General features: G+C 38.2%; 1 protein-coding gene across 3 annotated transcripts in view; it reads right to left on the bottom strand.

The window, feature by feature from the left end:
* LOC137287183 (glutamate receptor ionotropic, kainate 2-like) overlaps positions 1-25,613 on the bottom strand; it is a 131,769-nt gene that overhangs the window by 50,042 nt on the left and 56,114 nt on the right. The window lies entirely within an intron of this gene.

The raw sequence follows: 25,613 nt of genomic DNA, 5'->3' as shown, positions 1-25,613 counted from the left end.
GTTATGATAAAGTATTGATTACGGGACAAATCTCTGATTTGAGCACACAATAACCGGATCGTGTAATGGAACCTACATAGTGATAACTTTGACCATTGGGCCATCATATCTCCCGCCTGTAGACAGACCATTGGACTACAAGGACAAGTGACTCAACCATTTAACCGTACTGAAACTGTTCGGTTTGGGATTTGATTAACTTTATTATTTCCTTAAATTTACGACATACTAATATAGCACCCAGCAGTAACTAGAGATACATTCAAAGGAAGAACAAGATTATCAAAACTCTCAGGCTGTTATTTACGCTCCACATGTTCTTGTTTAAAGCCATACTGGTTTGTTTGCCATTCCATGGTGTTAACCATTCTTTGTTTCCATTAACTCTCGCATACAAACAGAACTTAAATAAAGCCAATTTTATCGAGAACAAATGAAAACATTTGTCGAGAAAACAGCATCAGATGTGAATAATGAGTTAAATTGAATTAAGCCATGGCAACGTTGACCTCATTCAGAGCATTACTAATGGTAATATAATCCTGAGGGGATGGTCAATCACTTTATGTTAAATTTACAAAGCAGTGAACCGAGAATGGGATTCACACGTTCTACCCAGTCTGTCTCTCAGATTCCAAGGAATAAAAAGTCAAAAGTATATCAGGAATCATTGGCCAAGTCCTCATTGCCTCGGCTGCTGAAATTAATAAAGTTCTCGACTCCTTTTGTATTTTCCTGTAGACATATATGTTCATATAAGTTATATTTTAAAATATGTTTTAACTTTTTTCTATAGACCAAATAGCAGTAGAGCACTGGGGTTTTCAACAAGGACACAGAACATAAGCGCATTACCTCTCCATTATCAGTAGGCCTCCGATTACACATCTATATGTCAGTCTACGTTGTTGCGGCTTCATACCACTGAAATACATCCTGGTAATTCTGGAAGAACAGGCACTCCGGCCACTTCAGCGGTGTGACTAATCCATGTGTAGTAATCTAGACTTACGTATTTACAGTATGATAGGGTATCGTTTCCAGCTAGGGATATCAGACGTAAGCTCCATGCATAGTACCCACGCCGAATCGAAACCCGTGCTTTAACGCTTTAACCGCTATGCTACCTCACCTTCCCTGCTTCCACGAGGAGCCTGGCATCAGACCTATTAGAGAATCGACATGGGGATGCCTTTGTCCGTCACCTTGAACATAATTCCTTTCGACGCCTACAAACGCAATTCGAAGTACAACCTAATCCCAACCGACCGCCACAGACGTTCGAGTTCTTATCAGTAACACTAGCATAAAGAAGTCATTGAAGGAAAGCACACATCACTACGAATAAAAGTCAAACCGACATCACCTGAGGCAAGACAGCTTCGAGAAATCAGGAATCGTATAAAAACAAAGAAAAGTTCCAAACATCAGGATGAAATAAAGAATTACCGTACCAAAATCTAGTTCCCTACTGTTCGTAATCTAAAACAAAATTTGTCTTCACAGACGCAACCTGCCTTTGACGTGGAGTAAGACTGTTTTCTTGCCACAAAAGCTGCTCTTCCTGTAGACACTGAGCTAATTCATGCAAGGTTAGCGCGACAAAAACATTGAAGTCACTTTGAATTAGACAACACATTCGACAAAAAGACGAAATAAAAACATAAATTGTGCTAGCGACTGAAGGTCATTCTGATCAATACACGGAGGATTTGTTTCTCTTGTCCATGTCATCATATTTTGCAAAAAGTATGTAATCCTTTTTAGTCAAACAATTGATAATGATTTTGGATGATATACATCAAGTGAATTTATTGATGCACTGATATGTGAAATGCAAGCGGGTAATATTTAGACTGACGCGATCAATAGAATAATTCTTGAAACGGTCCGTAATTACAACAATAATTTGCAATCGTTCTGACACTTTAGACGTTGTGAACATTTTGACGTGTGTATATGGGTTGTGTTGCCCACGAGGCACTGGCAGTGTTTTTCTTCTTTAAGGACATATTACTCAAATGACACACAGTACCCGTGTTCCCGTTTTTATAGCCTGTCCAGAACAAGAGAATGATTGCAAAGCAAGAAGTGTTCGATAGTCCCATGCATTATATCAATAAGCTCTCAATTCACAAAACATCACGTAATTGTGGCACAAAAGCTCGATGATTTGCGCTATCCAAACTGCAATTCCAGAGTTGCAGGAATCGACTGTACGATATCTGCGATCCTACTGTTTGAGGAATGCTCGCGCGAGGTTTCAAGTACAAACCGCACTATACTCTGGGGAGGTGTGTGTACATCAACAGCGACACAGTAAGACGGCTTTCACACACTACATAGCCTCAATCAGATTGTTGCACATTGGAGTCTACACACAACCTCCAAGCAAGAACAGTCAAACACGATTGACAATTGACAGGATTTACAGTTCAAAAATAACCTTGCTGCCTCAGCTTGAAAACGTTTCCATGGAGATGCAATGTTAATCAAATTTAAACTCCTCTATTTTAGCATCCTCGGGTATCAAAGTAATAAATCGTCAGCGATATAACAACAGAGTCGGAACGCTTGGATTTTCGTCGGTTTAAAAATCACAACAGACTGCGGCAGATGGTTTATCAGCATCGCCATCACCCAATAACAGGGTTATATGAATCTAATATTCCCTAACTAATTGTATTAACACTACTTAAAGATAAAAAGAATTTACACGGTGAAAGCAGTCGATGTGTAGTCGTCAGGGAAATTCGACTTGAGTATCCAGTCTGAATTACCTAACGATCTTTAATTTGTGTGCGGTTTCCATGGAACGTCACATGTCAGACTGCAATGTTCCATGGACCGGGTCCAAAGAACCAGAACGATGGAACTAGAATAACCTGGCACCTGTTAATTACAGTGGCAAGACCATTTTAACAGATATTTCATACCCCATTCATTATCTAGCATTTAGGAATAATTGGCACTCTTGCATCTTGTTATCACACAGACATTTCTCAAGAAATGAAGATTGAAGTCATGCAATTGGATCCGTATCAGACTCATATATTACCATAAGATTATTTGGGGTAACATTTTGGACACTTCGTAGGTATATTTAAAGAGTATAAGCTTCAAAAATACCAAATGTTTTATTCAACAAGTAATTGTTTTTGCTCTGTTATTTGACATTTGTAGTTTAGACGACCATAAACGTGGTATGAATAGGGATGATATGTTCTTTGGAAACAGTTCATGTGTTATGCATGTTAGGTATATAATAACACATTCATTCCGAAGTCTGCCAGTCTGGAACCTGAAATCTCAAGTACGCGTCCGTCTTACATGCGGGTATTCCATTAATTCGTCATAGAAATAACTAAATAATCTCGACTAAATACAGGTTCTTGTGTATTACAATCTTTACAATGGCATTCGGATATTACTCAAGTTTAACGACTGTTTGAATACCGTTCCTGAACCAGCTAGGTTCTAATGGATACACTTCTCCATTAATGACCATTAACGTAACGTTGTTAGATTAAACGTTCCTCAAAATTGGAATATGCCAACCAAACAAATCTGATTGAATATGAGATGCAGCTATTTATATATCTCATCTACTCTTTGCTCGTAATTAATTGTGCTTTCTTGTGACTGCATTCCCCTTTTACGTTTGGTATCAGAGAAGAGTGGAAAGAATGAATTGAATTTGGGTCATGCGTACATTAATCAGTCGCATCTGTTGTGTGATGTGTATGCATTGTGAACTGGTTGCGTTTCATTGTAAAATGTCACCTGCGTTGTATTCCGAGTTTCTTACCAACTGATTAGTTCTATGTGAATAATGAAATCCGTTTTGATATTCGTTCGCAATAACTTTGCTTAGAACAATTTTACCAAAGCAATCCAGTCTTTGATGTTCAAAAATATGTGCATTGTATGGAAGACGTTTTGACCACGGGACGACGAAATTCTGGCACATTCATACGAATTATGGCTTTCGGCATATAACATTAAAAAGGGGTGATTGACAAAACACTTTGACATACTAGACAAAAGCACGGTTGATCGTTGTCAAGACGTGGCTGAAAAATGTTCCGTACTCTGTTTTATACCATAAGTCAAAAACGTTATTCTACGATGCTCACAATGTACAGTGTAAGAAACCTTCCCTTGTCTTCGCTTGTGCATGTCTTACAGTGAGATTGTTTTCACGTGACAGCAGAAAGAACACTGTTTGGGAGATATATCACTTGGATAGCTAGTTTTTGACATTTTGTGTATGCGTTTGTATCACATGCAAGAGAAACAGTTTGGGGAGGGGAGAAAATGTATATAAGCCACAACGCTATGCGTGTTTTTAAATATTGGAAATACATGTTCGAGCTTACGGTGACGATCGGACTGCAAAAGGAAGAGTATTTGCATTTTTCTTGGATTTTGGTGTGTTAAGGAGACATCATATTTGGAAAGCACTTGTACACCTATTTAATTGATTAAATTAATACAATTTAATTGAAATGTCCATGTTTCGAAGATATAGTTCGATGTTTTATACGCGGAAAGAAATGTCATTCGTGACATTCCCTTGCATCTGCAACTACCAGTGTATGGTGTTTACCCCGCACTCGGAAGTATTTTATAGTTATAACTGTAAAGGATTGACATCACTGCATTGTATATCTAAAGCAGAGATGCTTTGGTAAAGGAAGGAATTCCTTGTTCAGAAGAACAGCTGGCATCAATGAAGAATTTGATAAAATAGCGGCATCTGCATGAAAGGTTTCGATTCTTTCGCTCTAAACCAAATGATAACCATTTGAACAAACTGAAGGTAGGGTATACTATCTGTTTTCACTTTGGTGCTGTTTTGGTATAGAGTTGTGGAATACCTTATCGCTTATCTCCCCTCATCTGCCCTAGGTAACTAGGGCGGTGGCAGATGCCATGGTAGCAGCATCATTGTTTTCTTTGCGTTGTAATTTGCCCTTGTCTAGGGTTTATTTTCATTCTCCGTGAGCTGTTTTTAAACAGTGGTGGTCCCTCATGAAACCTCCCTGCACTTTGCAAGTACACGAACACTAGCAGCGAGACCGTACCAGCACCGACAGCAAAGCCTTTCGAGAATGAAGACGTGCTTATTTATTCGGACAAAAATTGCTGGCATATCGTATTCTAACAAGGTTAAAATAATCAAACTGGCAAATATTTCTCTGGAATATTATATTAGCTTAAGGCCACAAACAGCATGTACACATGTCTTGGAGTTACTTTGTCGGCTGATAATACTGAGCTGGAATAGCTTCTGAACGTGCATTTCTGGCACCATCCCATCTCTGTTTGAAACGCTAGAGATGAGATTCGTGGGAAAAGAAATGCGTAGTATAAAAACTCAATTCAATTTCATGCAATTCGGTAAATGCATGGACATAATGTGTATACCTTATTTGCTGTATTATGCAGTTTGCTGTTAGTCGTCAATGTCTATACATGACGCAAGGGTAATTATGATGATTGATTTTCTTTACATGATGCATAATGTCCTAAAACTCAATTTCACGATAAAAACATTTTTCATTTGGTTCCTATATTCCAAAGAGCAACTGTATGACTGCTACCGTGAGAAACATTTAGCTATGTTCATCTTTTTAGACTGTCGTTATGGCAATAGCATTTTCAATAAGTGTAAACCTGATCACACACACGCTAAGTAATGGGAGATTAAAGAACATATACACACTGTGATATTACAAGCCAGTCTTACCGAAATATAGCATCGAATCATATATATTCAATATTACTATCAACTTGTCGTTGGTCTCATACATTGACATTTATATAACCGAATCAGAAATGTCATAGGTTCTTGTTTTGCTGTGGGCTAAAATACGTTTCACTTGCTCCATTTGTGATTTCAGAAACCAGAATGTTTATGTCACGAAACTCCAACATCATAATCCAAATAATAATCCATTTTCTTCACGATTCACATGCATATGTTATCATCGATTACTAGAGTTGAATAATAGTTACTTTCTATTTGTAAATACGTCGAGTTATCCATGCGTTGAAGGAACCAAACTTCCACTTTTTAGACAGTAATAAGTTCTGTACATCAATGTTTAAGACAAGGGATTTTGACTATACAAAGCAGGATTTTAATGTCATGAAACCAATAATAAATCTCAGCTATACCACATGTCACTGTTTATGTATCACGTGACTGTCATGTGTGTTGATCTGTTATGTCTGATAACATAGGCACATTTACATGCCCATTTCGGCAAATAATGAGTAATTAAATGAAAATATCACTTATTCCAACTCCATTCTTATTTTAATTACTATTAATAGATGCAACACAGGACTGATGTTTATTCTTTTCGTCATATTGACCGCGCGAGGTCAGTGGAGCGTGAGTAGGAGAGTTTTGTTCAATATTATTTTTAACTGTATTTCATTTGAACAGCGGTAAAGTCAACCGTTAGTACACGGTTTCACGTTCTGCATGTCAGTGACCTTCACTTCAATTACACATTTTAGTACATAAAAAATACACAAGTCGATACAGGAATCGAACCTTCAGTCATGGATTTTATAGGAACACAAGTCTGTAACGTGAATGCATTGCCTTACACGAGTGATGTTGTACATATTACAATTCAGATGTTGTAGTGCATTTTCAAAAGAAAAGGTCACAAGAAAACAATAACGTTTTAAGAGTTATTAAAAGCCTAGTAAGGAGACCGAAAATACGAATAACCCAAAACGAGTAAAACGTATTAAAGTTGACGTATTACGTCAAATGTGAAGAAGAAAATCAATACACTGAAAGCAATTTATAGTTACGTAGAAAGGAAACGTACTACGCCCTGAGTTAATGGGCAACATAATTGCCCGTGTGAATTTGGCTGGCTGGTTATACAGAGCTGCGCATGTGTAAAATTGAAAACTACTTTGATCAAGATCACCTATTTTTCAGATTTCCATAAACAGCTGAGATTGTCAATTTGATGTAACTGTGGAACATGACATATTTGTAAGAAGGGCTTTGTATGCGTGGGCAGCATTACAACTGAGAACGTATAGCTTATTGCAGTTTGTGTGAATATAACACCATTGAACCGTGCATAATAAGTGAGATATTTTGTTCGTTCTGAAGCTTACACACGTTTTGAAACTTATCTTCCATTTAAAGCCTATCTCCATTTAAAAAAACATTGGTGCGTCTTAATATCCTCAAGTTTATGCACGAACATAAAAGTGCATACACTTTTAAAGTTATATTTAAAGATCTAAATAATAAGATAAAAACTAACTTTAAAGTATTTGCATTGCTTTAAAAGTCTTAAATGGCGACTTTCCATAGCACCGTCTCTGATGAAAAGGATCAAGTAATCTTAAATATTTTTATTGAAACTTTATTTCGTGGAGGATTCTCAGTCTCAATGACAGCACTCTCAACTTAACTCAAACGCTAACCCTCCAGCGAGGCAGCGACTTGAGGTCTTCATTTACACTCCTTACAAGTCACGGGGGTTCCTATCAATAGCCATGTATCAATCGATTAATAAGCAGAGAAAAACGTAACTGTTTTCGGAGCTATCTTGTCACTGAAGACAGTTCCATCGATACGCCTGCCACAACATAACCTCTCCTACCATCCGATACTTTCACCATTAGATCCGTATATGCCAGAGAGAACGCGTTTCAATGCAGACAACCAATTTGGTTCTCAATGAAAGACATTCCTTCTCGTGTTACAGTTGAGGTAGGGAATGAGGGATCCCAGCGTCTTACTCTCTCTCAAGATGAATGCAAGATGTGTGGAGAAACTTCACAAGTGTAGATCTGAAAGCTCCTTGGTTATATAATGCTGTAAGAACTGGTATTTAATTATCGGCATATGCTCTGCGAAAAATACACTTGAATATAATCTCATCTCGAATTCTGCATCACTGTGTCCTTCTTATACCCTCCTCAAATTTAAACAATAATGTATTCACTAGCGTTCTCGAAACAAACGCGATTCTTATCAAGAAGCTGGTAATTTCCGCTACATTATTGCTCTGGAATCAGGTTATTGTTCATAATTTCATTTTCCAAAGAATCTCGTTTCTTCGCAAGTTATGTTCAAATCAATGTCGAATCTTGTGCGATACTGATCTCCGATTAACCCGACCTATATGTAACTGGATTCTCGGTCAACGGAAAATTGAAACTGGATCACAGAATTAACTTTTGCCACCAATTTCACTTTTGACCAAGATTTCTATCGCCAGTTCTCTAACCCCTTCTAGGGTCGAGCAAGGATCCTGAAACCAACATGATTTACTGTCGACATCTCTGTCAGGTCAGGAAGGACAAGAGCCAATCATATTCCCCCATTTTTCACAAGAACCGTCCAGGAGACGAAGATGTTTGGCCCGAACTAAAGGCCACGAATTTATGGGTATAATTTCCATGCATTGATTCCCTTAGTGTTATTAACTCTTATTGAGGAGCTTGTAAAGACATAATCTATGGAGAGAATATTTATGTGATGTTTTCATCGGTTGACGAACATTACGTGTTATTATTATCTATTTTCTGACGCTAATTTTGCCTATGGACACTGGAGACAGGGCCGTCATTTCCCTTCAGTATCGAATTCTATATAGCACTGGGTCCAATTAAACTGTTGCATCACATCCAGCTTGAAGACACTAAGAAATATGATAGAGTGTCGAAATGTGGATCAATTCCAATAACTTTAACCTGCAAGCAATATTTCGCTGATGGTGACATTTTGAAAGAAATCTTTTCACGGAGAGACTAAAGGTTAGTAATGCAAAACTATCTCCGAAATATTCTGGCGCTTGTCATTTCGAGATGATAGATCGAATTCTCATAAATGTTAAAAATACAAAACGTGAAGAAAACTATATGGAAATAAAGGCATGCATAGCTGTAGCCTAATTCTGAAGTTTACTGTGTTCCTATTTAACATTATGTCTTACAGGATGGTTCTGTTGAATATGTATGCATTCTCTTTCCCGTGCCCGAGTCACACTTACGTTCTATAGCTCACCTGAAATCCAAAAATGGCTACTATAAGTGAGTTTCACAATGCCTAAGAATTGTGAATGAAGAGCTGTTTGGGTTTTTTTAAGATTTAATGTCATTTATATGTACGCGTCTTCACAACAGTTATGAAAGATATAAATGTATGATTGTTCTTTTCCATAGACCGTAAATGTGTGTTCCCGTAATATACGACTATCAAGATAACTTCCAGAGGAAACATTTCAGTACGTATTCAGTTCCACCTACCATTAAGTTTTATATCTTGAGTTGCCATAAATGAACATACCCAAAATGTCATCATCAGAGTTCATTTTATACAAATCAAAGGTAAAAGACAAACTTTAATTGAACTGATGGCCTCAGGAGTTTTTCTGGAACAGCTGGTATACTTTTGACAAAGTTATTCCTGTCTGCTGTGTCATCATACATCTGACAGACAAACAGACATTGATTTGACCATTTCAGGGTAGCATAATGAGATACACATATTTACGTATTCAGTATCCTCATGAGATGAGGACTGGCATTTAGGAGTGTCCATGTATTTTGTCTTGTTATATTTACGTTGATTTACATAATGATATATCCCCTGAAGTCATTATCATTGTACCAGTTGTCAACACAGTTTCAAAAGTCAGTCCTTTCTGAGACAGGAAGACATAGCTCCTGTACTAGGCGTGAAAAACCACGAGGGTAACCTGCAATTCTTAGCTCTTAAAACGTGATTATGATCAGGAGGTTTTCTAAGTCATTATGAAGAGAATTATTTATAACATGCAGTCAGTACCGTGAACAGAAGGTAACTTGATTAGAGTGAAAAATATACCAGGACATTTCTTTGTACCGTCTTTCTGAAAGTGATATCAAGATTCAAGACACGAGCATAACATATTGAACAAGAAGATATTCTAGGCTCGACAAAGTATAAAGGAATGCTATGGACCTGTTTTTTTAAAGAGACAGCGCCATCACATGAATATAACTCGTAATGGATAAACAATAAAGTATTGCATGCAAATAGTCGTATGAAAATGTAAATGCATGCATTCTGAAACTCTCAATTTACTGCTTATTAAATAAAGATAAAACTGTTCTTCCTTATACATTAAGTATGTTAACACTCACGTGTAAACAGCGGCTGGCGCTGCTATCTAACACTGTTTCTCGTAATTGAGGGATACTGCTCTAAATCCGTCGTAAATACGAATTACTACAACATGGTAGGAACATCATTTGACGTTTGGCAATAAATCATTTCAAACACGTTGATTTACATATTATGTGAAACGGGAAAGTATTTGCACTCAGAGCACATTTCCATGCCATTATCATTCCATTGTTAACGCCGTCACTTGAACTAAGAAAAAAATACTTTCACGTTCAAAAACAGAATTTGGCGTTATTGTTAACCCTGACCGACGCCGTTGTTCTACGCTCCAATTAACGCAGTGTTCGCATTTTTTCCTGTCGACAATGAAACAAAAATCAGAGTTTGGAAAATAATGAGACAGGAAAATGAGAAGTTTCAGTGAGTGTTAAGGTGTTGATTTTCTGATCGCCATTGTCCTTTGTAATAAATGTTTTTGGGTCCGCACTAAGACAATTACAAACCTGATACACTCCAGTGACACATAACGAAATGTCGACACACCAGATCTGTGTTGATGGGATTACCGATTTGATCAATGTATATCTTACAGCTGCAGCTTCAGGTCCTATCCATGAAGGCTTGCTTGTGTTATATTAAAAGCATTGATTCTATGTCGATCGAATTGTAGGACAATGTGAAATTCTCCTAGAGGTATGAAGCTGCGTGGTACTTTTCCTAGGACAATTTATTGCATGATCCTTGACTACGCATTCGTAATAGTGATGGAAACACTGAATCGCAGTATCGAAAAGGCCGTCAGTTATGAATATGGCCTTTGCGCTGTTTTACGACAAGTTTATTTCAATAATTCCAAGTACTTTATTGAAATCAATGGTAGTTAATTAAATTCCTAGGATTCTTCCGAACAGTTTCACTTTTTGTCCTTAGTTTTGATTTATAAGTCTCGTAACGACCCATTCTAAGACTCAACTTCACAGTTTGACAGATATTACATTTCAGGTGTTATTAGGATAATTTAGCACTTTAGCGATCCTCGAAATATTTCTGCTTAAAAAGTGACGACTGGTATCTGATTCGATGAAGTCTGTCGACTCTAGAGAGTTGCTTCTTTCAGACAGCAACATCGTTTCTATGATCTGATTAGTTTGTTCAATCTCCCTCACCGCAAGCATATCCACATGTAGAACAGTTTATTACAGGATGCAAGATTCCATCAGGTACCCAGTGAGACTCAATTTTCCTTCGCAAAATGTAAGTGATGTCGGTGCATGCTTGGAGGCAGACATGGTTCGAGCAGTTTTAAAGCATATTAAGCTCTACTATGTATGAAATACACATGCCACAGTCTGAGAGGTATGCATAATGACGGCTGAATGAATTTTCACTAACCCTGGTATTCAAGATAATGTTTACTTTTTGAAGGAAGAGACAATCCGTTGTTGTCGCCCATAATTGCATTAAATACACATGTTTGGGATTTTCGCTTCCATCTGGCATGGCTACACTCACTTCCTCTACATTAGCACTCTCTGACTTGGTTGAAACCAATTAAATTCTAAACCAAATTTAAGGACAATACCATTATGAAGAGTTAGTGATGACGGATTAAAAAAACAACCGAAGAAACACCACACGTACTTGGTTGAATGAAGCAAACAGAGTTAGTGAAGCAACATTTATGGTAAATATTAATTACTTATGTATAAGAAAAGCCATCCGTCTAATGCAATAAAAGGAAGTTTCGCCAGTGGTCAAATTGCTTCATCCTTGCTGAGTCTGCCAATTTGGCAAAGACGTCTCCTTATTCGTGGAAAGCAATAACCCACAGCTAGGCTAACAAAAGGTTCACCACGGCAGACATGTTGCAACAATGAAACAAGGCCATTTCTGATAGTCATGTTTTTGACGGCAGTTAGTAACTAGTCATCTCCGGGTAATGTAGCAAATCTTCGCTAATACCAATTGCCTTGTGTATTGATTGTGAACAGTACAATGACTGGTAGAGATGAAAGGTTCATGGTTACAACAAAGTTATATGTTCGAAGGGGCGGTCTCGAATCAATACGTTTACAACGACGCGTATAAATGTTCTCCAATTCACCTTACGTACAACTAACTCACAAGATTCTGTTGATCTCGAAATATTTTTTCCTCATACAGAAACGTCAATACATCATCATATGAAACGTATATCGCATGCATGGGCAATTGATAAAAAACGATTGTCAAAGAGCATCGTCATGGAGCAAGAACACCTTGTGGCAAGATTGCCGGTCTAGTAACAGAACATGTGTGCCTCCATCTTATATGTCAACCTCCTTAATCCTGATGATATAATATTCCTATATCTGTATCAAATAATGTTCCTAACAGTTATTGAATAGTGAACAGACGGGACCTAATTGATGGGGTTTCAGTGCATTCAAATGTTCTTGGAGTGAAGAAATGTTTTTAGGTAGACATTTGGCAACGACGTTTAAAATGTGAAAGATGGTTGGATAAATCTACTGATGCATCATTGCCTACAGTCTAAATGTTAAAACGGTCGTTGCAACCATTGCTGGGGGTAGACGTTGATGCGTGTGTGACGCTGATGCCTGTACTTTCAATATAACAAAACTTAGTAACCGGCCCCACGTTGCCTTTCAGCAAAGGAAGACAAAGCATTTGTACGCAAAGCACGATTCATGTGGTTTCCTTGGAAAACATCAAGGATACGGATACATGCATATTTCTTAGATATCTTTTCAGTTCACATTTGAAACAGCGGCTCTTCTCAATTTTTAATATATACGATCACATTGTTACATTGCAAATTGATTTTTTGTTCCGAACCCTGAATTTTCCAGAATAATCCTAAACGAATGGTTGAATGTTAAACTTGACAATATATCTGGACAAAACTTACTTGCCGTCATTTGCAATACATGCTTACTTCATTACAATACAAAATACATAAAATATACAGATAAATAAATAGCAGTCCTCACAAAAAGTGTAGAAAAATAGAAAGATTTCTTCATCTATGATGCAAAATCTAATTTAAAAACATACATATAACATACACAATCGTTTCTCTGAACACTGGTTCATAAAACTTAGCGTACAAACTCAGGTAGGACGTAAACCAAGGCACGCCGTTTAGGCACCGGTCCAGCTTATTATAATTGTTGATTGTCTTCAAACGAATTCCTCGAAACAAAAATGAGGTTGCGTTAATGATGAGGGGGATGTCTTGCAGTCTTGGACTACGCGTTCAAAGAGGGCAGTACACGGTTTCCGCGAAACAAGAATAACCTGATAATGACATAAGACAAATTGAAGAACAGGTCTTATTTTCTAACCGGAAGTTATCTAAAAAATCTAGATTCCTACAATACAGGTGCTGACGTGGAGGATGGAGAAACCTTCTACGTTATCTACAAAACACGGGTATGTTTTCGATTCACTGAACATGTTTGCTTCTTCAATAGGTATTCTGTACCACTTCAATAGGTATTCTGTACCACTTCAATAGGTATTCTGTACCACTTCAATAGGTATTCTGTACCACTGCCCGGAACGTTATTTGATACAGATATAGGCATATTATATCATCCGGATTAAATAGGTTGACATTTAAGGCACACACGTTCTATTACCAGAACGACAATCTGGCCACAAGGTGTTCCTGGGGTTTATGAGGTTTACGACTCAGGAATTGCATGACGATGCTCCATGATGATGTTCTTGCACAGTCTTCGTATATCATTTGCATACGTTCGATATACGTGTCATATGATGTTGTACTGACGTGTCTACATGATGAGACAATAGGACAATATGTTCGAGATGAGCAGAAGGATTTGAGTTAGTTGTACTTAATATAAAGTGGTACACACACATACACATGTATGTATCTATGTATGTATGTGTGTGTGTCTGTGTGTGTGTCTGTGTGTGTGCATGCATTGTCAACTTTACAATGTTGGATTACGTGGGAATTGAAAGATTGAATGAAAACATAAACTGAGAGCCTCGTACATCACATATCACTACTAGCTGCGGACGTTGATACAGATTAATTCTAGTTTAATTTCAAGTAACTGGAAGAACAAAAACTCGAAAGTAGCATAGTTCCTGGCAGAAATGGCCCCTTTGAGAATAGGTTTGGTATTAGATTTCGTTTGACAAGTATTACACCATTCCAATTCTATTTCACTGTCGAAATCATTTTCCTCAACATCGAAAATGTTTCTGGCAAGGAAATAAGAGCCAAATCCCTCAAGGTTGTTGCACAGAAACAGGGAAATTTTGCTTTGTAATGTAACCCTATGGCCCCATGTTATAGATTCTTTCAAATCTGAAGCATTAGGAAATTAGATGGGTTTAGCAGATTGATAGAGAGTACAAAGGGTTGAAAGTAATCGGATTCATTATTCTATCAGAATTACACCGATCCCGCTTCATCCATAAAAAAGTATAGCTTCACCCTCATTAATTACATAGTTCACGATGCGAACACTTACGTCATATTTATTCCCAATTCCCAGCTAGGAGGTCACATCATTTTGATAAATATGTTATAATTGCAAATAGAAAAATGTTTTCACATTATGTCTCCTGATACAGCTGTTCCCGATAACTGTTCATAGATTGTCCATAAAGACCTGGAACACGCATATACTGTTAGTAATATATAATGACATATATCTTCCGGTTTGCCCTAATCATTATGACATTAATGCGGAAAACTAGTAATGTGCACTAGGCGTGAAACGCATAGGTCCCGTTATGCAATAGGAAGATGTGGTTGAATCGAGATTTGAAACTTCTTTTTGTCCTATGATTCTTATAGATATTGCGTTTGTACAGAGCAAAGTTCTTTTATTGTCTTCCAAAATACATATAGACGGGTAAATGAAATCCCATATTTGGTTTCATGCTTATTTCAGAAATATATTTATACAATGAAATGGTGAAGGGAATGTACTAAACCAAGTGCAAGTCTTTACACATTTCTGAGCATTTAATATAAATATAGTTATTTGCTTGCTTGTTTTTATTACACAGCAAGCTTCAACAGGGTAATATATCATATACGTGATACTTAGCATCACCTACAGTAATACTTAACACTTGGTTTGTCACAAGAAGGTTTTAGCAAATCATCGGTCAATTGTTTCAAGATTTATCCTGTGTGTAGGGTAACTGACAAGTTAAGACTGACAGAAATGGTTTTGCGCACGTGACCCGCATGCTCTTATAGCAGTCATCATCGAGGGCAATACTTTAAACCAATTCTCATGATGTTCAAATTCCACTGTGCCGTGTTTTTTGTTAAGAAAGATTGGATACAACGTTAACGTGATTCCAGCGTCCATTATTAAGGCGACATTCGCTACCGGTTCATTGTTGGGAGCATGGAATGGATATCTGACTTGCTCCTCTCAGGGAAACTAATGAGAAAATATCTCATCGTGATGTGTTAATGTTATAATAGACATCGGTTGCGTGACCACACTGATGAACACATATCACACATTTGCTGAATTGTTTTAAGTATCCAGATTCCAAGCAGGCAACAAGAACAGTTGAAGAGGAATGCAAAAAAGAAAACAGCGGCAAGACTTTAAATGGATCTGAACGTAAAATACCCGTGCAATAAGTATGGTTTTCATAAAAGGCAACACTATGTGGTTTAATGAAAAATACACACATGAATATTTCATGGCTACATTTTGATCAATTCCATTTGTTTATCCCTTCATTTGCATTCTCTACTACCAATTCTTTGATCAAACATTTGTTTTGTATTGAATGCTTAAATGTCGCCAAAGTGTCTATCACAAGAATGAAAACATGCCTTTGCCTTAATCCACAAGTGTGCGACTACGGTAATTTCATGCAACTGCAGCACTAACGAAATCCATAAGTGAATAACATACACACATGTCACAGTACCCGGTAAAATGAAAACTAAAGTGTATACGAATTCCTGTCAATGAATAATATTGTTAAGAACATACAATGGATATATGAACCACACCAACAGAATAGAAGACAAATGCGAGAAAACAATACTCATGTTACAAGGATGTCCGTGATGAATGTCATCCTCCGAAGTATTTCTCCCAGAGGACATTGTACCTGGATTGGTTCTCCGCCCTTTGTTGACACCACGCGATGAAACATTGTAATATTATCCTGGTTTCCCTAATGATGAAATATGTAGGAAGCTAACATGTGCCTTTTCATATGACCAAGTGAAAGGATGTCTTTTTTCAGACGAGAAGGTGTTCCAGGTGTTTAATATATGCAGCGAGGTGTGATGCCACAGCATTTTGCTAGATGTTGTGTTCAGATCAACCTCTCTTGTCTGAGATTCCAGAAATAAATATTACAGACGACATTTGTCTCTGTTTGCTTAGCGTGCCTGCTACATCCTGCATTGTGATTACCCTAGAGGACTGAGACGAGGTCGGACAGTTGACATGCGTCTAGATTGGGATTCTCAACTCAAGGAAAATACTGTCGTAATGGGTCGAAGCATTATATCACTGGTTACCACTGAAGATAGACTTTATATGTCAATTATCCCAACAGATACATGTAGTACGAAATATACTGTGAGTGTCGGCAGAGAATGGGCGAGAGAGAGAAACACAGGGGCGTCGTTAACCTGAGAAGACGGCTGGGTTATATCGCAGTCAAATATGACAGTCAGCGTTTCTAACAAACAAAACTACTGTGCTCTGTTGTTATCTATATGCATAGGAAACACCGGATGTAACAAATTGGTTTGAGAGTTCCCGGTTGTTATAGTAGACTCGAATACTCCAGTGTTACCTGGATCTCAGAGTTACGCTAGACAGCAACGAATGCAAAAAATACTTTTCTTCTGTTTTGGTTTTGGCGCGTTTGGGGGATGGGGATTGTTCTGTAATTCGTTATAGGTTACATACTGAGTCGAGTAACCGAGCCATCTCATGTTCATGATCTGCCAAAATATTCATTACACACTGTTAACAATTTGTCAATCGTTACTGCTGTCAGATAATGAAGAATCCGCATATTCTATGTATCTGATCATGTCAAAAGCAAATGGCTTTACGAGTAAACGGAAAAATATCACTGCCAAATTGACAACGTTCACGTAAACTTCCTTGACACAGATTACAGACAATAAATAGAATTTTTGCTTCCAAGTACGAACTGGGCACTTGCCAACATATTTTACTAGAATGCACATAGATAAACATTATTACCTAATCGTCTTGAACAAATTAACTAATTTGCATAATAACATGCCAGGAGGTATTTATTATCTGCAAGTAGAATTTAATGGTCTAAATTACATAAATTGTATTGTAAAATTTCGACATCCATTTTCGTTTTAAACTGACTTTACATGAACATAAACATGTTGGTCCGTCTTGCATTGAAATGAATATGCTAACGGAATATGTAATCTACATGTCATGTCCCGTGGAACCAATCACACTGAGAAGCCAGGACAGGGCACTCAGTATGCCAAGTCAATGATCATCTGGTGTGATGATGTTATATAGAGCGTGACTGCATCGAGTGAACAGGGCGTAGATACGGTCACATGTCTGTGTGTAAGACTACATTGACTGTGTGGGTCGATGCCCAACTATAGACCTTGGTTTGTCTGGTCCGGGCTCCTGTAGCTAAAGACAGTTGTAATAATACATACGCTCAACCTTCACTAACCTACTGCTGGGTGTTTGCCAGTATTCGATCTCCACAGAACCTGGATATGTTGCACTATCTTGCCAGGACCTTAATTACATGTCCATTTACAGAGTGTGACAGATTACAAAAGTGTCGGTTAGACAGGGTGTTCTCTATAAGGATAGGGTACCGGAACAGATATGCTGACACTTCTGTAGCACGTAAGCTGTCTGGCATGTGAGATGGCACATCGGGAAACATCGGGAAACAATGTTAACGTGTACGTGCTGATTAACGCAGACCAAAGACCAAGTTACGATAAGCAATATATCCAAACAATAAACGGGATTGCTGTATCATTTTGCCGTGCAGGATTCAAATGGTCAAGAGACCATTAATTCAACGAACTGAGGTCACGATCAGTTTGGTTGCCGCCAAGGAGTCTCATCAGATTGCACTACAAGAATCTTCAATTATACAAGGACATAAGTGGTGAATTCGTCTAAGCTATGAAATTGAGAGTTCCGTCGTCGAGGTTAAGCAGAAGCTGTTATCATTCATTCGAATACGGATTCGCTATGATTATTTTAATGTGTTTGTCAACCCCCGTATTAGCGGGTGAAACAAACGTGTTAAATGTTATTGCATGCTCCTTTCCCCCTATCAGTCTGACATGCAGTGATACAAACTGAATACTGCTCAATTCTGCTTCAATAACTCATGTTAACAGATAATTAACTGCCTTTCACTTTCCCACCCGGGAATGGTTACAGCATTTGATAATGTATAGATCAGAACAAATTATCTGGCATAATCATTACGAATGAGCTACAAATGAGAAGATGCTCTTGTCATATTGTCATAGAAGCATTTCCAAGAATGTAGTATTGCTACGTCTTGTCCACCGCTTCATTAACCGGTCTCATATTGCAATACTACATTATCCGGATGCACAAGAACGATCACCTCCAATTACAATATCAAGCAGTCTCTCGTAATCCAACGCAAACATCTAACGTTAACTGACTTATCTGTCCTGTCACTGAGTTTCCGGGGGACCCAAAAGCAATGTAGATGCGGACGACATATCCCCCTAAAGACAAGGACAGATGTAATCAGCGGCATCTCCTGTTTAAAACACAACGACAGTGAGAAGGCTTTATTCATATATGCAAATGTAATCTATGGTGACAACTGGTCCAAGGTCATGCCGGTCATTGAGATTACTGCTGGACTTAGAACAGATCCACAACTGGATCTGGACGGTCCGTAAAATCTATTTTCTATTAGAATCAGTTCGTCTTCATTAACATTCACAGAACAATTCAAAGTGGAGTGACCTTCAACTGATTCCATGTTGACCACTGGTCTCAAGCGCTCCGGGATGAGATGATAGTCTCATTTAGAAACATTTTGGTAGGTGTCCTATGAAGGTAATTATTGCGGCAAGGATTGATATGTTCGTCTTCGTGAAGCAAAAGATATCAGCAAAACTCAGGGGAGTTTTCTATGTAGACCGTGGCCGTATAATTGAATGTAATGAAATGCAACCAATTCCTTGGTGATTGCCCACGATGGAATAAGCCTCGGAATTGTATCCATACAATATAAAACATGAACTGATGAGTTTTTTCTATGTAGTCAATGCATCTTTCATTACAACAGGAAAAGGGATTAAATTTGAATATCAAAAACTACAATCTTACTGGCACGAGGCAATGGATTCCTCCGTTTTTAGTGTGCATCACAACCTCAGACAGAGCGATCTCAGCGAACCTCGCGCATGCCGACATCAGATTGGTTGCTACGCTCTGGATATGATCACAGCCTTCTATGTCCCTTGAATACACTACACTAATTAAGTACTATCATTACCAGTTCCGACTCCGACAGTCCTTGTCATACGTTTTGTCATCAAACTACTGAAAACCATCACAGTCGGTCCACATGAATCCAGTCATTGTGCAATGTCAAATATAAAAGATCATACACTCAGTTGAGGATCGATAAACACATTCATAGACAAACGTTATCATTAAAATACTTTTAGCAGTCTTAGAAGGTTCAAATGGTGTAATTAAAAGACTCGATGGATTGAGAGTCTTCTGTTTTCTCCTTCATAAAGGTTTTCTAATTGGTCCACATTTCCATGAGGTCTTGAGCGTAAACGTACACGTTCTTACAAGGCCATCCCCATCAGCATAGTTGAATTAAGGGACATTTGTCGGTACTGCACGGAGCTCTATCACTCAGAATAACTGTTTTAATGGAATGGACAGAGGGAAGAAAAATACATGTACTTACAAGCAATCAAATTAACCCTAGATTGCGTTCATCTCATCAACTGACTTTCTTAAACCTTCAATTCTCAATTCACGCGTGAACCTACGTTCTTATAACAACATGAAGAGGCATATACAACTTTGTAAAATGTAATTTTTTTTTCAGTTTTCCCTCGTAATTGGCTTTTTCCTAGCAACAAACTTCATTATTGGGAACCTCCCAGAGGTCCAAACTTGAGCTGTGGAAATAATCCGATTTTCTTGAAGCTTGAGACAAATAGTCATTGGTACACTCTCTTATCCCTTGTCGGGTCTACTGTTGAAGACGTAACGGCGAAGACATGCCCATGTCATTTGTCTTTTTATACAATATATGCAGGTCAACGTTTTTACATTGCAATCGGCAATTCTAATGTTTTTACAGACCCTATGTTCCAGACAAGATAAGTTGCATATATCCATGTAATACGCTGTCATTACCTCCAGCATATGTGCATTCAGAAGACGACACGGGATATCGTCCGTTAGGTGTATTCCGATTGTACGTGTATATGGTTATGAAAGATATGCTCACAGTCAAGGGGGCATTTATCCATGTTGCTTTCGAAAAGTAATAATAATAATGATCCTTAAGAAATATTCGTAGGCATTTATCACGATCATCACTTTGAAAAATATCTTAGTTACACTGCAACGTGTCAGTTTAACAAAGGAGGATTTATTTCAGACCTTAATAACTTGGATGAAACCAACGAGAGTGTAGGATTCTGCCTTGCAAAGGGACGCAACTCAGCGGCTTATTCCAGCGTCGTAGACGACTTCCATATCCTTTTCCATGTTGGCATTGCATATTTGAGATAAACATTACATACACCAAGAATCACTGAACCTGTGTAAGTGTCTCAAAGCACAGTATTACACATAGGATACTCGTGTAAACAAAACTCAAATCAAACAACCAAACATGTGTTTCAGTCGGTCTCCTTGAAATCAGACTGCCTTCCAGAGTATATTGTATCAAACACGCAAAACTAAATGTCAGTGTTCTGAAATGCAACATAAAAATATTGATTAAGCAAATCTGGTAGGCATTCGATCTCAAACGCAGTGATCATAGTGACGTTTTTGCTTAACAGTAAGCGTAAACTATACATATATAGAGAGAGATAGATGGTAATTCAATCCATGTCACATCAAATGAAAGTTGTGTAACACACTGATGTCCTGATGGCCATGGTACGTTATTGTCTGGTTTCATCCGCAAATTTCTTTCAGAGGTAAAGCGTTTGTAGATTGAAAACCTCCCTCTGTCTGTCTGTCTGTCTGTCTGTCATGAAGTAATACCGTAATGGAGTAATAAGCTATGATCTCATTTTAAAGATTTATAACTGAATGTCGTATATCTTGTTCCTGTCTGTAATAAAGTAATGACGTAAAACGTGATGCTCTGTATACTGTGATGCTCTGTATACATTCGATGTCATATGTCTATTTCCTTCCAGTGTTTCTGCCTGGCTGGCTGGCTGGCTGTCATAAGGTAATAACGTAATGAAATGATAAAGAAGTGATGCTCTGATCATAAAGATGTATACATTCAATGCTGTATATCAACCTTCTGTCAATGGTGAAGTGTGTTGGTGATGTTCATTGGTGGTCACCGTTGAACACATATTTACGACTATAGGAAAAATAATAAGGCGTCAAACGTGGATCCCCCGAAGTGTGATCTATGAAGACGTTACGTGACATGTTACCCGGGTTCCAATAAAGTGTTGGATCAAGATAATGGTTTAGTGTCCGAGTCACGGGGAAATCAAGCATTGTTTCGAAAACGTTGTTCTCTATTGCAAGCCACCAGTGAACAAAATGTTGACTATAAAGACTCCTTAGCAGCTTCCGAATCACTGACAAATAGACAGGATGCATCTTATCTGACAAAATAAACAATAAACCAACTTAGCTCATAGTTTTATCTTGACACTTAATGTAAGGAGCATTACTTCAATGAACCACAAGCACTGAAGGATAGCAATAATTCCATAAACCCTTCGCATCGTCTCTTTGATGTGATTGTTACTAACGATAAGGTATATATATATGTGTATATATATCCCGTTCTTTTATCACCATTTAACTCACGATTACCACGCTAACTTTCATCTGACGAGATGCTAAACACATCCAGTAGGAGTAGATGAGATGTTACCTGAGATAGTCGCGCCATTCGTTTTATTGCACGTGAAATATACGCCTTCAAGCGGATAACATTCAGATGATGGCTGAATTGTATTTTGTTGACAAAACAGCCATAGTCTCAGTTAACGTAAAGAGAGACGAACAAAAGAAAGCCTAACACCTGGATGATTCTGGGTTATCAGGCTTCAAATGGGCATGACGTTATAACCATGAAAGATAAACCAAAGCGCTATTAACGTACAGTGTTATTTACCATAAGGGGTCAACAGTTTGTTTTTATGCATAGGTATGTTCATATGTGTATTGGACACCGTCATGAAATATATACCCAGTCTGTGGTACGCATTAAACAGTTGGATGCACCTGAATAAAAAGACATTGTGACTATGAAACTTCCTGCTGTGTGCGACGTCTCAGGGCACGTCTGCCGACTGTTGAGTGGGTGAGTGAGTGAGTGAGTGAGTCGGTGGGTGGGTGGGAGGTTTGGGTGGGTGAGTGAGTGAGTGAGTGAGTGAGTGAGTGAGTGAGTGAGTGAGTGAGTGAGTGAGTATTATTCCAGCAGTATCTAGGCAAGGAAACCAGACATGGGTTTCATTCATTATACCCATGCGGGGAGTCGAAGCCAGATTGACGAGCGAACGCTTGAACCGCTAAGCCTCACTGGTGATGTAGTTCGGGAACGTTATTTGAAGCACTAAAGAAGTTGTCAGCCATAAATAGTTACATGTGCTCAAACTAAACCAACTAAACCACAAACTGAACATACAACCTGCAGATGGATCTGTTATGATTGATTGTACTTTTGGGGTTAAGAGGGCGACATATTAGACGAATTATGGACTATGACTAAAGCTATATTTGTGTGTCTGTATCTGTATCTGAGTGTATATCTGTATCTGAGTCTGTATCTGTATCTGAGTGTATATCTGTATCTGAGTCTGTATCTGTATCTGAGTGTATATCTGTATCTGAGTCTGTATCTGTATCTCTATCTTATTCGTTATCTGAGTCTGTGTCTGTCTGTGTCTCGGTGTCTATATCTGTATCTGAGTGTATATCTGTATCTGAGTCTGTATCTGTATCTGAGTCTGTATCTGTATCTGAGTGTATATCTGTATCTGAGTCTGTATCTGTATCTGAGTGTATATCTGTATCTGAGTCTGTATCTGTATCTGAGTCTGTATCTGTATCTGAGTCTGTATCTGTATCTGTGTCTGTATCTGTATCTGTGTCTCTGTGACTTTGTTTCTGTGTAGTGTATAACATATATGCCTCAGTTTGTAAATCCGTATATCACATGTCCACTTTCAATATATGCCTCCAAGCCTAGCAATGTTCTTTCAGTTACCCACGACGATCCCCACAATGCAGATGGAATAAGGTACATACATGTAGCAATGCACGCTGTTGGCAGCCAATTACTCCATTACATTATTGTTGTCTTTGTTGGACACGCCTTTCTTGTCAGTAACCAAGCATAGCCCGTTTATGTGACAGAAGGAAGTGTTTCAACTGTCAAGGTGTAAGGATCAGACAGCAAGGATATTTTTGGGGTCCATGTAAGTACACGTTTCTAGTAATGTTATTAACAGTGTAACTTAAGTCAAAAAATGACAAATGAGTGAGTTTAGTTTTACGCCGCACTCAGCAATACTCCAGCTATATGGCGGTTGACAAAATGAGCAGATAAACAGTCATTGATGAATGCAATTTGATAGCCATATACCTCAAATTATTCACGATAAACGATATTTCACATCACTGAACCATTTTGTATCTTTCAATCCTTCCTCCCGCGTATCACATGCAACCGAAACAAGCCATGACATCACATAATTCTCGAACCATAACAAGCTAAGATGTCTCAACATGTTGCAACCATCAGAAATGAATATCGAACACATGATGATAGTGTCACCTCGAGAACAATCTATGGATAATATTAATAAGAATCCACTGCAAAAAGCATATCAGTTATGCCGTCGTCTTATTCACTTCACATTACTGAATGGCCATTATGCTGACACATTGACTAAGTTAAGCTTTCTTGTGGCAAACATGAAGACGAAATAGCGTCAAGTGCTAATGCCAGCTGATATTCTATGTAATTGACCGAAACGTCGACAGAAACTAAGAGTCACGAGTTATGGCTTGGAATGCAGTACATCCCAGTCACGTTCAAGCCTGGCGGTCATAAATATTTCTTTAACAGGCCATGGGAACAGACACGCAACGATAATATGTACAAGCTCGGTACACTGACAAGGCAACAGTCCCTATCCTGTTACAGAAATGCTTAATGTTTCTGTAGTTGTAAACTATCTATGCAATGGTACTTGACACGAAACATGGGACCTGTGCTGCTTAGTGTCAGACAGAACTACTTCTATTAGGAACATCAGGTAACATATTCCACACTATGGTAAAAGGTACATGTTCCTTGCAATATTCCACCGAGGCAAATGTTCAGGACAACGTATTCAGTTTAACTCATGACCCGAAGAACTTGACATATAGGTTCGTTACCTTATGAACTCCAAGATCAAGAAATCTCCGAAACCTAATTAGCTAAGAGTACGCATTAAATCCGATTATAACTGAATGTGCATGTTTGACCTGATAATATTCGATTTACATTTGCTATGGGAATGACCCAAAGCACTCATGTCTACTCCCGCCTACGTTTGAGATTAATTGCGGGTTCAACCACACAGACCCAACTTTATAATGAAACTTCGTCTACCACGGTACTCGGCGAACACACAGCGTGTCTGATATATATTCGTATTCCACTTTGAACGTAGCGACATGTCACAAAAAGGTCGTAAATTCTTCATTTCTGGGTCAGTTAGTTCTTGAAATGAGGACAGTCTGTGATGAACTAACTATACATTTCGACAGTAATCATGATGATAAATCCGATGTTGATGGGACACTGTTTATTGATTGTGGGATGAGATCTCTATTCAATATTTCCTACGAATTATTCATATTCTTCTTGCATGTATCATTCAAAAGGTGAGCCATCTTGGCGTTTCCCGCTTTAGGCAGCAATTCATCATACACAGTGGCTATCTCTATATAGACTCAAACAATCTCAAAACTCCCTCCAGTATCTTTGGCTGGCATGTTGTGATGCCTATTAGTGTGAGAATACAGTAGACTTTAAGGTCAAACAAAACTTGAACAGTGAGACACCCTATGTGAATACATAACAAATCGCCAATGGTCAGTTTGAATAAGAAGTAGAAAGCATTATGGGAGAAGCTAAGATGAAATGCTTTGAATCAGTC

The sequence above is a fragment of the Haliotis asinina genome, chromosome 6 (genome assembly GCF_037392515.1).
Source record: "Haliotis asinina isolate JCU_RB_2024 chromosome 6, JCU_Hal_asi_v2, whole genome shotgun sequence".
NCBI classification, from domain to species: Eukaryota; Metazoa; Mollusca; class Gastropoda; order Lepetellida; family Haliotidae; genus Haliotis; species Haliotis asinina.
The sequence above is the reverse complement of the archived record's forward strand: the minus strand, read 5'-3'. Positions and strand labels throughout refer to the sequence as shown.